Raw genomic sequence first — 13,518 nt, 5'->3', positions numbered from 1 at the left:
CCAACAGTTTGCTCAGCGCTTCACAATATAACAGGAGACAATACAGCAACAATACAGTTCAATACAAAAGGGTTAGGAGGGCCCTGCTCCTTGGAGCTTACAATCTAAGAGGGAGCGGCTGGTGGTACAAAAGGTAGTAACTGTAGGGGATGAACTAGTAGGAGGAGTAGAAGATTCCATTATTAGCTGAGGGCAGGATAGGCTTCCCTGAAGAGATAGGTTTTTAGAGATCGCCTAAAAGTGAGCAGAGTAGGCAATAGTCTGATAAATTGGGGTAGAGAGTTCCAGAGGATGGGGTAAACTCTGGAGAAGTCCTGGAGACGAGCATGGTAGGAGGAGACGAGGGAGCTAGAGAGCAGGAGTTGCCATCTCATCCCTTTAAATCGGAACACATATTAATGACACAGGTTCTGTGGCTGATTAAGGCGGTAATTAAACTCACTTAGCGCCTTATCTGCATTAAATTAGACTCAGAACCTGTGGAATTAATATGCGTTTGGTTTTACAGGGATGAAGTGGCAACCCTATGTGTATGTTGATATACTGTCAGAACTGTCCTCTGTCTTTCCTATTGGCGATGACTGGATGGATCCAGTACCTATGCCTTCTCCTCCTCCTCTGCTGCTTCTGCTCTTCTTTATATATGGCTGCGACTACAGCCATAAGGACTGCTGCCGTGACATAGCATGCAGAGAACATAACTGCTAAGCTCCATACAGGGCTGATAAACTAGGAATTGAAAAGGAACAGGAAATCAGTGTACAAGGAAAAGGAATTGTGTTACACTCTGTATTGCCAAGATTGGCCACAACCAAAGTCTCAAAACATCATAGTTACATTGAAATTGCTTTAAAGTCACTTTGAAGTTGCACCTGGTTGCTAGGAAGTCATACAGTAAAATCGTGGTGGAAGTCGTGCAACTTTCATGTTGCTCTAGTGTGAACCAAGGCTTGGGCTGCCTGTTGTATCTCATGTATCACTAGATGGAAAATAAACTGTGCTTACATCATATATACTGCAGAATTAAACACTGCAAACGAAAATTTCACATTCGCTAAAACGTTATATAACACAAAAAATACAGCATGTGCCATTTTTTATTACAAATGGCCTTCCTTTTTCCAATCTGTGACCAGCTACAATTTAAGTGTCACTTCTTTGCAAGTATGGCAACTGGATGCACCTTGTACACTGTTTATATACAGGACACTTAGAGATCTTCTGTTTCCTGTAATTGGCTCACCTCTTTTCCCAGACTACAAATGCAAGTTACAGACATTCCCTGCAATTTAACTTTCTGGATTGAGACTTTGAAATAGTAAAGTGTATGTTGCCTGAAATATTTTTTTTTTTTTTATGCGCATGTTCACATATGTGTGCTTTATAAATCAAAATCTCTATCATTTTCATTTAATTCTGCCATCTGAAACAGCTTCCTTTGGTCATGCATGGAGAAGAGGTGGAACAGATAGCGCCGTTGAGGGATCCCAGAAGAGGAGGTTTGGAGCTACTTTGTGCAATACTGTTCCACAGAGCAGGTAACCATGACATCTTTTTTTATTTTAGTTTAAAAAATGTTTGACTTTAGAACCTCTTTAAGGCATACGTAAATAGGTGTATAGGTTGCAGGATTTCCCAACAGGTGGTTAAGATGAAAATCAATCCTTAATAAAAGTGTTGGCAATGGTTGCATCAATATCTCAAGAACTGCTGTGCAGAGAAATACACAGCAGCATGTTACTGCTGGCAGGAGAGAGACCTGTGCTGTATCATTACAAAAACATTTTCCTATACATATTTTACCCAATACCCTCCCTTCATGACCCCAACCTCCCTCACCCCCTCCCAAACCCCCCTTATCAACTCATATTTCCTTTTCCCTTTTCTTCCTATTCCTCCTGTCCCTCCTATACTCCCTGTGACTTCCTTCTCCTCCTTCCTTTCCTCCTACCTTTCGTTTCCCTACCTTTTAATATATTATTCTTTCTTCTCTTCATTCCCTATTCCTACCAGTTCAACGTATCTTTTTGAACTTTTAAACTCATTCCATCTTTCCCATGTTTTTTAAAATGTATCCATTTTATCTTCTACAATATGGTAGAGTTCCTCCATCCTATATGTGTAATCCACCCTATTTATCCAATATTTTATTTTTGGTGCCTCTTGAACTTGCTGAAATTTAGGTATCAATCCCTTTGCTGCGTTTATTAAATGGAATAGCATCATATTCCTATATTTTTCCACTGAAAACACATTATTATGGAATAAGCATACACATGGATCTTTCGCAATATTAGTCCCCATAATCTCCTGTATTTGATTAATTATTTCCTCCCACTACTCCCGTATCTTGGGGCAATCCCACCATATATGTGCCATTGTGCCCTTAATCCCATACCCCCTCCAATACATAGGTGATTTCTCTACTTGTTGCTTATGTGCTACATTAGGTGTAATATACCATCTTGCTAAACATTTATAATTCATTTCCACTACCTTCATGTCTACAGCCCCATGTGTTAATCTACAGTCAGGTCCATAAATATTGGGACATCGACACAAATCTAACATTTTTGGCTCTATACACCACCACAATGGATTTGAAATGAAACAAACAAGATGTGCTTTAACTGCAGACTGTCAGCTTTAATTTGAGGGTATTTACAGTTGCAAGAAAAAGTATGTGAACCCCTTGGGATTACGTGGAGTTTTGCATGAATTGGGCATAAAATGTGCTCTGAACGTCATCTAAGTTCAGCAATAGAAGAACACAGTCTGCTGAACATAATACTACACAAACATTAGATGTTGCCATGGTTTAATTGCACATAACATGTAAACATTCACAGTGCAGGGAGGAAAAGTATGTGAGGCCCTAGCTTAATGACTTCTCCCAGAGCTAATTGGAGCCAGGAGTGAGCCAACCTTGACTCCAATCAGTGTGATGATATTGGATGTGTTGCTGACAGCTGTCCTGCCCTTAAAAAACACACACCTGTTTTGGGTTTACTGGTTTCAAGAAGCACTGTCTGATGTGAACCATGCCTCACAGAAAAGAGCTCTCAGAAGACCTACGATCAAGAATTGTTGACTTGCATGAAGCTGGAAAGGGTTACAAAAGTATCTCCAAAAGCCTTGATGTTCATGTGTCCATGCTAAGACAGACTTTCTACAAATGGAGAAAGTTTAGCACTGTTGCTACTCTCCCTAGGCATGGTCGTCCTGTAAAAATGACTGCAAGAGCACAGCGCAGAATGCTGCATGAGGTAAAGAAGAATCCCAGAGTGTCAGCTAAAGACCTACAGAAATCTCTGGCACATGCTAACATTTTTGTTGACACATCTACAATAAGGAAAACATTAAACAAGAATGGAGTACATGGGAGGACACCACGGAGGAAGCCATTGCTGTCCAAAAAGAATATTGCAGCACGTTTGAAGTTTGCAAAAGAGCACCTGGATGTTCCACAGCACTACTGGCAAAATATACTGTGGACAGATGAAACCAAGATTGAGTTGTCTGGGAAGAACACACAACACTATCTGTGGAGAAAAAAAGGCACAGCACACCAACATCAAAACCTCATCCCCACTGTAAAACATGGCGGAGGGAGCATCATGGTTTGGGGCTGCTTTGCTGCCTCAGGGCCTGGACGGATTGTTGTCATTGATGGGAAAATGAATTCCAGAGTTTATCAAGACATTTTGCAGGAAAACATACGACCATCTGTCCGCCAACTGAAGCTCCGCAGAGGATGAGTTATGCAACAGGACAATGACCCAAAGCATACAAGTAATTCAACAAAACAATGGCTGCAACAGCACAGAATACGCCTTCTGGAGTGGCCCAGTCAGAGTCCTGACCTCAACCCGATTGAAATGCTGTGGCATGACCTTAAGAGAGCGATTCACACCAGACATCCCAAGAATATTGCTACACTGAAACAGTTTTGTGAAGAGGAGTGGTCCAAAATTACTCCAGATCGTTGTGCAGGTCTGATCTGCAACTACAGGAAACGTTTGGTTAAGGTTATTGCTGCCAAAGGAGGGTCAACCAGTTATTAAGTCCAAAGGTTCACATACTTTTTCCTCCCTGCACTGTGAATGTTTACATGTTATGTGCAATTAAACCATGGCAACATGTAATGTTTGTGTAGTATTATGTTCAGCAGACTGTGTTCTTCTATTGTTGTGACTTAGATGACGTTCAGAGCACATTTTATGCCCAATTCATGCAAAACTCCACTTAATCCCAAGGGGTTCACATACTTTTTCTTGCAACTGTACATCCAAATCAGGTCAACAGTGTAGGAATTACAACAGTTTGCATATGTACCTCCCACTTGTTAAGGGACCAAAAGTAATGGGACAATTGGCTTCTCAGCTGTTCCATGGCCAGGTGTGTGTTATTCCCTCATTATCCCAATTACAATGAGCAGATAAAAGGCCCAGAGTTCATTTCAAGTGTGATATTTGCATTTGGAATCTGTTGCTGTCAACTCTCAAGATGAGATCCAAAGAGCTGTCACTATCAGTGAAGCAAGCCATCATTAGGCTGAAAAAAAAAACCAAACCCATAAAAGAGATAGCAAAAATATTAGACGTGGCCAAAAACAACTGTTTGGAACATTCTTAAAAAGATGGAACGCACCGGTGAGCTCAGCAACACCAAAAGACCCGGAAGACCATGGAAAACAACTGTGGTGGATCACCGAAGAATTCTTTCCCTGGTGAAGAAAACACCCTTCACAACAGTTGGCCAGATCAAGAACACTCTCTAGGAGGTAGGTGTATGTGTGTCAAAGTCAACAATCAAGAGACGACTTCACCAGAGTGAATACAGAGGGTTCACCACAAGATGTAAACCATTGGTGAGCCTCAAAAACAGGAAGGCCAGATTAGAGTTTGCCAAACGACATCTAAGAAAGCCTTCACAGTTCTGGAACAACATCCTATGGACAGATGAGACCAAGATCAACTTGTACCAGAGTGATGGGAAGAGAAGAGTATGGAGAAGGAAAGGAACTGCTCATGATCCTAAGCATACCACCTCATCAGTGAAGCATGGTGGTGGTAGTGTCATGGCGTGGGCATGTATGGCTGCCAATGGAACTGGTTCTCTTGTATTTATTGATGATGTGACTGCTGACAAATGCAGCAGGATGAATTCTGAAGTGTTTCGGGCAATATTATCTGCTCATATTCAGCCAAATGCTTCAGAACTCATTAAACGCTGCTTCACAGTGCAGATGGACAATAACCCAAAGCATACTGCAAAAGCAACCAAAAAATTTTTTAAGGGAAAGAAGTGGAATGTTATGCAATGGCCAAGTCAATCACCTGACCTGAATCCGATTGAGCATGCATTTCACTTGCTGAAGACAAAACTGAAGGGAAAATGCCCCAAGAACAAGCCGGAACTGAAGACAGTTGCAGTAGAGGCCTGGCAGAGCATCACCAGGGATGAAACCCAGCGTCTGGTGATGTCTATGCGTTCCAGACTTCAGGCTGTAATTGACTGCAAAGGATTTGCAACCAAGTATTAAAAAGTGAAAGTTTGATTTATGATTATTATTCTGTCCCATAACTTTTGTTCCCTTAACAAGTGGGAGGCACATATGCAAACTGTTGTAATTCCTACACCATTCACCTGATTTGGATGTAAATACCCTCAAATTAAAGCTGACAGTCTGCAGTTAAAGCACATCTTGTTCGTTTCATTTCAAATCCATTGTGGTGGTGTATAGAGCCAAAAATGTTAGAATTGTGTCGATGTCCCAATATTTATGGACCTGACTGTAAATATTTTCTTTGCTGCTCATATGATATTTCAAGCTCCATTTCACACTTCTCCATATACGGTAGAGAAGTGGGTCCTACTAATGCAGTGAGGATCTTATAAATACAGGAAGTACTATGTTTCAGTGTCTTTCTTACACTAAACAATTGTTCGAATGGATTCAAATCCTCCATTATCCTTAGTGGCTGTGGGAGCATTGCAGCAAAGTGTCTTAGTTGAAAATATTGCCAATCATCTAACATAAAAAACAACTTTTTATTTTTTAATTCCGGAAAGGAGCATATTTCTCCTTTTTTTATTATATCTCTTATCTTTTCCCATTTTTTTTCCATTTACCAAAAATATTCTCTTTCCCTGGTGGGAAAAAATTTGTTCCCACCAGTGGTATTAATGGTGAATTATGCTCCCTTCTCATTTGTTTATAAATTACATCCCATATCCTAATTACGTTTTGTGTATAAGTGCTTGTGTTTTCAGCCAACATATGGTGCTGTTGTGGAAGCCAAATAATCTTATCTAATTGTGTCTCACGTAATGTGTTTTCTATTTAACCCAACTTTTCCCCAGTGCATTACATATCCAATCAAATATATTCATGACAATAAATAATAAAGTAATAATGTCTCTTAAATTTCAGGACATTTAGACACCTATTTTCTTTATCTCTACACAGCACTTCATATTTTATTCTCGGTTTTTTATTTCCCCATATATACCTCAGTATCATTTTTTAAACTATTTTAAAATAAGTTCCCGGTAGATATATTGGTAGCATATGAAATTTATATAGGATTTTTGGAACTATTAACATCTTTGCCTTATTAATACGTCCTATCCAAGAAAGTGATACTATAGAAATTCTCCTCAATTCATCTTTTAATCTTATTAATGGAATGTAGTTTATTATATAAACGCTTAAGGGATGGGGTCAGTTTTATTCCCAGATATTTTTGTATTTTTTCCCTCCATGTGAAAGAGAATTCTCTCTGTAAGGCCTTTTTTTCTATTATCGGACATTAATATTTAAAATCTCTGATTTTGACAGGTTAATTTTTAAATTTGATAGATCTCCAGAATATTTGAATATTCTCATTAAATTGCAACTTTGTGTTCTGTCTCTCCTATCTGTATTCCTCTTACATCAAGATTATTCCATACTGTCGCAAGAAGGGGCTCTAAGGATAAAACAAACAACAGGGGCAAAAGCGAGCACCCCGTCTTGTCTTATACATTTTAAAGAACTTTGATAATGAGCCATTAACTTTACCGCTGCTGAAGGCTGACTATAAAGCTTTCATATCCACTTTCTCATCTTGGGTCCAATTCCCAGGGCCTCTAATGTATCTATCATAAATTCCCAGTCTACCCTGTCAAAAGCTTTCTCAGCATCTATCGATAGAACCAATGTGGGGGATTTCTCTCCCTTACTTTTTTTTGTAGAAGGAGTAATGATCTTAACCCAGTATCTCTTTCTTCTCTCCCAGGGATGAACCCCACTTGATATAAATTAATCCATTCCGGCATTAAGTCTTTTACCCTAATTGCCAAGACCTTCACATATAGTTTCGTATTGATATTTAGCAGTGATATAGGCCTATAACTAGAACATTGGGACCTATCTTTCCCATCTTTACGTATGATTATAATGTGTTTTTGTAATGACTCCTCCCTCATTTCCATCTCATCTCCTAGTGCGTTCAGGTGAAAGATGTGAGGAAGTTGAGATGCAGGAGCCTTGTTAGGGGGCCCAGTGGGAAGAGGCCTACCTACAGGCAGGGTGCTGGAAAGGAGGATTGCTCAGCCTCACCGGGCCCCAGAGTGAGGACCACCTGTAGAGCCAGGAAAGGAGCCAGTCCAGTGGAAGGCCAGAAGGCAGCCACCTACCTAAATCTGCTCACAGGACTGAGACTGAGTGAGTAGTCTTACTCCCCTTTGGCCAGATAAGGGAAAAAGAGCACTCTGGTGGGAAACCTGATTAGTTCCTTACCTGGGACTGTTTTATTTAAGGTGGCAGGCACTGGATTCCCTTGCCCAGGGAGTCTCTCAGGCAGCTGGATAAGTAGAGGGTTATCTGGGGTCTGGGGTGGTTCACCAGGGGAGGCTGGAGAGCTCTACAAGAAGAGTTTCTGTTGTGTAAAGACTTGTACATAGTTCATCCTCGGTTTGAAGTTCCATTGGACAACCCTTACACCCCTTACCCCATCCAAGTTTAACAGCCCTTAATAAAACATAAAACCAAGCTCAAGGACACTCTGAATGAAAGTCTGTGGAAAATGCGTGATGCCTGGCTGTGCAGGACTATAGGGGGACCCAAATCTGCAGCAACTCCTACGGAGGTAGTGCTACACTTGGTTATATATTTTTTAAATGTGCAAATACCCAATCTGTGATGTGTTGCACCTTATGCTGTATACACTGAGCCATTCATGTATGTAGGAACCTATATTCACCAGTACAAATTGTTAGTACCTGAAAACAAACACATCTCTTCCAGCATGGTAAGCCCTGGTAATAGCTCTCAACTTCAGAGCACTAGACTGGGAGACCCTGGGATTGTGGGATATTCTTCCCAGGAAATGTTGGTTCTCCGATTACAGACAGAGATCACTCATTAACCTCCCTAGCGGTCTGATTATGTCCATATTTCTGTGCTCAAAGCGGTACATTTTTTTGCATGGAAATATGTATTTTTTTTATTGTAGGCCTGTAATTTTTAGGAATAACTCACTGAAATCTGTCCGAACAAGAGTCTAGTAAACATCCCGGGTAGGATAAAACTTGAAACACGAAATCATAAATTATAATTTAATAAATAATCATAAAAAATAATATAATAAATTTAATTCAATGATATAATCAAACAAAAAACACTGAAATTTGAAATAGAGCGCCAAGTTCGCACATCACTGAGCAAAGTCGCAAAATCGTTTTCAGTATCTGATGACGAATTTCCCCACAAATCATTATCACTCAATTCTGCAAGTGGTTCTAATTTACTATCGCTGTTCTCTAGCTGGTCTAAAACCGCTTTTGACCTAAAGGGACGCTTTTTGGATGCCATGGACATTTCTCAGTTTCCAGGCAGAAAGAACAGTAAAAATGCAGGCAGGGCACAGGACATAGCACTAGGGACAAAATGTATGTGAAATGGTTTGATACAGTAATGTTTTACTATGTGATTTTAGTGATTTTAGTGAATGTCACTTTTTGTCATTTTCAAATTTCCTGCCGTTCCGTCCCCTGTACGTCCCGACGCTCGCAGGGGACGGAACCCAGATGACAGATGCCGGCATCCACCGGATTACATTGCCGGGGACACTGCAGGAGGGACATTGCAGGAGCGCAGGACAAGGTAAGTGATCGAGGGATCGCAGAGCAGCGCCGCATGGTATTCCCGAGTGTAGCTCGGGGTTACCGCTTGTGGTACTGAAACTTTACCCCGAGCTACACTCGGGAGTACGGCCAGGGAGGGTAATCTGTGCAGTGACATGCCGCATGCCTCATTTCTCAAACAAACAGAAATTTCTGACACAGAGATTATAGTATTTACTTTACTATAGGCTGTGTGTTCAGGGCAACAAACAACACCTGAAACTATATGGTTAATGAACATCCTTTGCAGGTGAAAAACACAAGATACTTGGGAAGATTAATAATGCCTTTCAGGTGGTTTGCAGCAGTTTTTCTACAGTTTGTCTTTCCATAGTTATTTAAAGCTGAGCTCCAAGCAAACACATATACCAATAAAATACATTTTAAAAGATGTGTTATCTTCTAGAGCAGGGGTCTCCAAACTTTCCAAGCAAGGGGCCAGTTTACTGACTTTCTGGCTTTAGGAGTGCCGGACTGTGTCCAGTGGGAGTAGAAAATGCCCTGGCATCAGTGCCCCATAATTGATTTTAATGGGAAGAATAGTGTCCCATTGTTGATATCAGTGAGTTGGATAGTGCCCGATGATGGTGTCAGTAGGAGGAATGATGTCCCATGATTGGTGTCAGTTGGTGGAATAGTGCTGCAAGTGCCAGATAAAGGCAAGCAAAGGGCCACATCTAGCCCCCGGGCTGCAGTTGGAAGACCGCTGTGCTAGAGGATTTGCACGTCTGCCCATCCAATTTTGAAATTTTCAGAGCCCTTCCAGAAAGCCAAGTCAGGTTGGTGACCTACCTTTTCTTTGCCTCCCACCCAGCCAAGGTCACTCATTCACAGTATTAGTTCCTACAGCCTTTGTGGCTGTTGGCCTTTAGTTCTCAATAAACTACCAAAGGTTCTGTGGAGCACCATGGTAGTTCATTGAGTCTTCCTGTCAGTAAGTATCTGCCTGCCCGCGCGAGATGTACAGGCACACAGATACACTGACAGGTCTGCAGGAGATCTACATGGCACCAGCGATTTGCTGATTGCTGGTGCAATGCTTTAGATGCACAAGAAACAACAAATAATAAATGCACATTTTTTTACCTGCAAAATGCATTTAATATTTTGTGTTAAAATGAGAACTTATCCTTTAACTGCATATAAAAATAAAGTTAAACTTTTAAAGAATACATCACTGAATTATTCAGTGTTTTTTATATTTTTCTGGATGTTAAAAATATATAGAGCATAGAGTCATATTAAACAACTTTGGAACTTGCTTTGATATGGAAACATTTATAAATAGTTTATTTAACAAGAATAAAAAATTATCCTAAGCGTGAGAATAGCTAACGAGAATAACTAATTATGCACATTAACATTTGAGATGTATGGATTATGGTTTCTAGATAGGTATGTGTCCAGCTGTGCGTTCCATTTTGATGGGAGTTTCTTGATTGGATGGAATCTTTTGGTGTGTTCCTATTCTGTTTTTACTCCAGAGGCATGACTCCATATGTGCTTGTGTTATAGATATAGTCCATGCTAGAAACCAATGAAGTGACTTCAGGATTCTCATAGTCACATGACAATAGATCTGATGGAAGATATGGCAGTGAAAAACCCTGTTCATAAGACTTTGCCAAATTCTCTTTTATGTTACTACTGGAAAAGTCGTAAATAGTTTTGTACTGTACTTCTGTCTGTTGTATGAACACATTTTCAGAAGATTCAGATCTGTTCAGATCCACTAGATTCTCTAGTAAATTACCATTTAAAGTGGAACATTTCATTCTGATGTTATCTTCGGAGCAAATCCAAGAACTGTTTTCTTCACCACTGTTATCCCAATTAAAAAAGCTTTTTGTGTCAATGCCAGCATGAGACTCTTGAAAACTGGAAGATTGCTTGGTGATGCATGGGAACATTGTTTCATGGGTTTCTTGCATGGTAGCAGAATAGTGAAGCTCATTGGGATTCACTTGACCTTGTGGTGTTTGGTACCAGCAAGGAGGTTCTTGCAGTTGCATATCATAATAATAGCATTGGCATACATTCTGCTGGGTTGGTAAGTATATTGTGTGAAAGTGCCCATTTGTACATGCAAAGTCTTGAACCTGGTAATATGAACATATACAGTAAGGACATTCATAGATGCTGGAGTAACTGATCCCTAAAGGCTCCCCTGTTATGGAAAAAAATTAAGGAACGATAACTGGACTGCATGCAAAACAATATATAGGACAATGTATAGGATCAAATTAAAGGCATTTTATTAACAGTATAAACACTCATAGTAAAACAAATACAAATCAAATAGCTAAACTTACTGTATTAGGGTCAATACACAAAGCTGCATGAATTATTTTAACTGTGTTCTTTATGCTGTGTTATTATAATTTTCTCTTTAAAACACATAATTATTGCATGGTGTGGAATTATTAATTTCACATGAAGTAACAGTTATCTAAACAGTAAAAGCCTTTTTTTTTCTAATGGATTATGATTTTATTTTCAGCTTAAACATCTGAATTTTATGCTTTCATGATATATAAATTCAGGTAATGCCAGCCAGAAGTAAGCGGTATTTTTACATCTAAAAATCAACAATATATTTTAAAAAAAGGATAACAAATATGGTAGATAAAGTTGTTATACTAAACCTAAAATCTTTACTGTATTGAAAATATAATTTTGAATAGTGAAACTTAGTAAATAAAACATGTTAATGAAAACACTGCAGGTGCAGCTTTATTGAATTGACCCCTGTGGCATTACAATTTCTTGTCTTATAGACAACGTTTTAAAATAATTTCCAAGAATGCAACATGCTGTTTCAGAAAAACAGTAATTACTATGTATAGTTATGGCAGAATAAAAAATAATGAGTATGAATACTTTAGCATTCCATATTATGCTCTTCAATTAACTTCAACAGAATAAAACAATAATATGATTAACAGTACATTATTAAAATGCACATGAATGTGGGATATAAGATAGCTAAATTGGCATCATAAAGTGGTTGTAAACCCTTGCATATTCCCAACGAAATGACTGGCCTCAGGTGATACACAGGAATTAATCAAATCCTTCTACACAAGTTGTACCTGTTTATCTGTAGTCTTCTTTTCTCTACATCCGTTCATAGTCTAGAATTTATAACACTTATCTGAGAGTTCAGAAAAAGGGGGCGGGGAGCTGAAATTACACACTGTAGAGCTCAGTGAGGAGAACTCTAAGAGCTGATTGGAGGGAAGAGACACACCCTCCCTCCACACAGCATAAAGGAACAGAGCTGAAGATATAAATCTGTTGGAGTTCCCTTCCCTGTCACCATTTTTCTGTTGGTGTCAAGAAAACAGCAGCAGACATAAATGACACTTAATACCCTGGATTAAGCCAAGTACACACTAGAGAGGGATATGCTTTGTTCGTATTTCATGTCTGAAGTTTACAACCACTTAAGTGAAATGTGGGCACAAGAGTTAGCTACATATACTCCCACATAGCTTTTTCGTACCTCAAGAAAGCTGACATCTGGTTGGCCACTTCCTATAGCTTCCTGCTTTTGGTTAGCATGACACGGTCTCAATGACCAATAGGGAATTGCAGGAGTCAGGAAGGGTCAGGCACCTCTAAACATTTGAGATCTGCATATTAGAATGCCCAGAGGCTTCATAAGTTGAGAAGCTGTTTGAAGATTCATTTCATTTTTTATGCGAATATAGCTCATTTTTATCTGCCAATAGGTTTACCTAAAAGAAAGCCAGTCTACACCTTCCTAATGTAAGAATCTGAATATTGTAGCTTTACATATACAGATTTATTTTGCCTTCATACTTAAATGTACATACTTGCTTGTGCAGACAGGCCTTGTCAAATGTTGCCTCTTTGCATTTGAACACAATGCTGCTGAAATGCACGCTTTGAAATGTGAAATGCAGCAAAAGGCTGTGCCTGTTTTTTTTTGCGGAAAGCGTGTTGTGTCCAAAGAATGCAATGCAAAGCCAGGCATGCCAGTGCAGCCTCAGAATTATCATTCCACGCTACACCATGAAAGCGAATAGAAATCTGATGACCTGCGTTTGACAGGCCGTTCAAACTCACAGGAAATGCAGTAAAACAATACCCATCTACACAACCCTTACTTACTGTATTTAAAACTCATACTTTAGCATGGGTGCTCAACCTGTGGCCCTCCTGGTGTTGCAGAACTACAAATCCAATGAGGCATTGCAAGGCTGACAGTTACAACCATGACTCCTAAAGGCAGAGGCATGATGGGAGTTGTAGTTTCCAACAGATGGAGGGCCACAGGTTGAGCACCAATAAGAGGTTTGAGATCCCCTTACCCTAGGTTCA

This window comes from Staurois parvus, unplaced genomic scaffold (assembly GCF_062004578.1).
Source record: "Staurois parvus isolate SC_StPar_1 unplaced genomic scaffold, SC_StPar_1.0 ptg000172l, whole genome shotgun sequence".
Classification (NCBI taxonomy): domain Eukaryota; kingdom Metazoa; phylum Chordata; class Amphibia; order Anura; family Ranidae; genus Staurois; species Staurois parvus.
The sequence above is the reverse complement of the archived record's forward strand: the minus strand, read 5'-3'. Positions refer to the sequence as shown.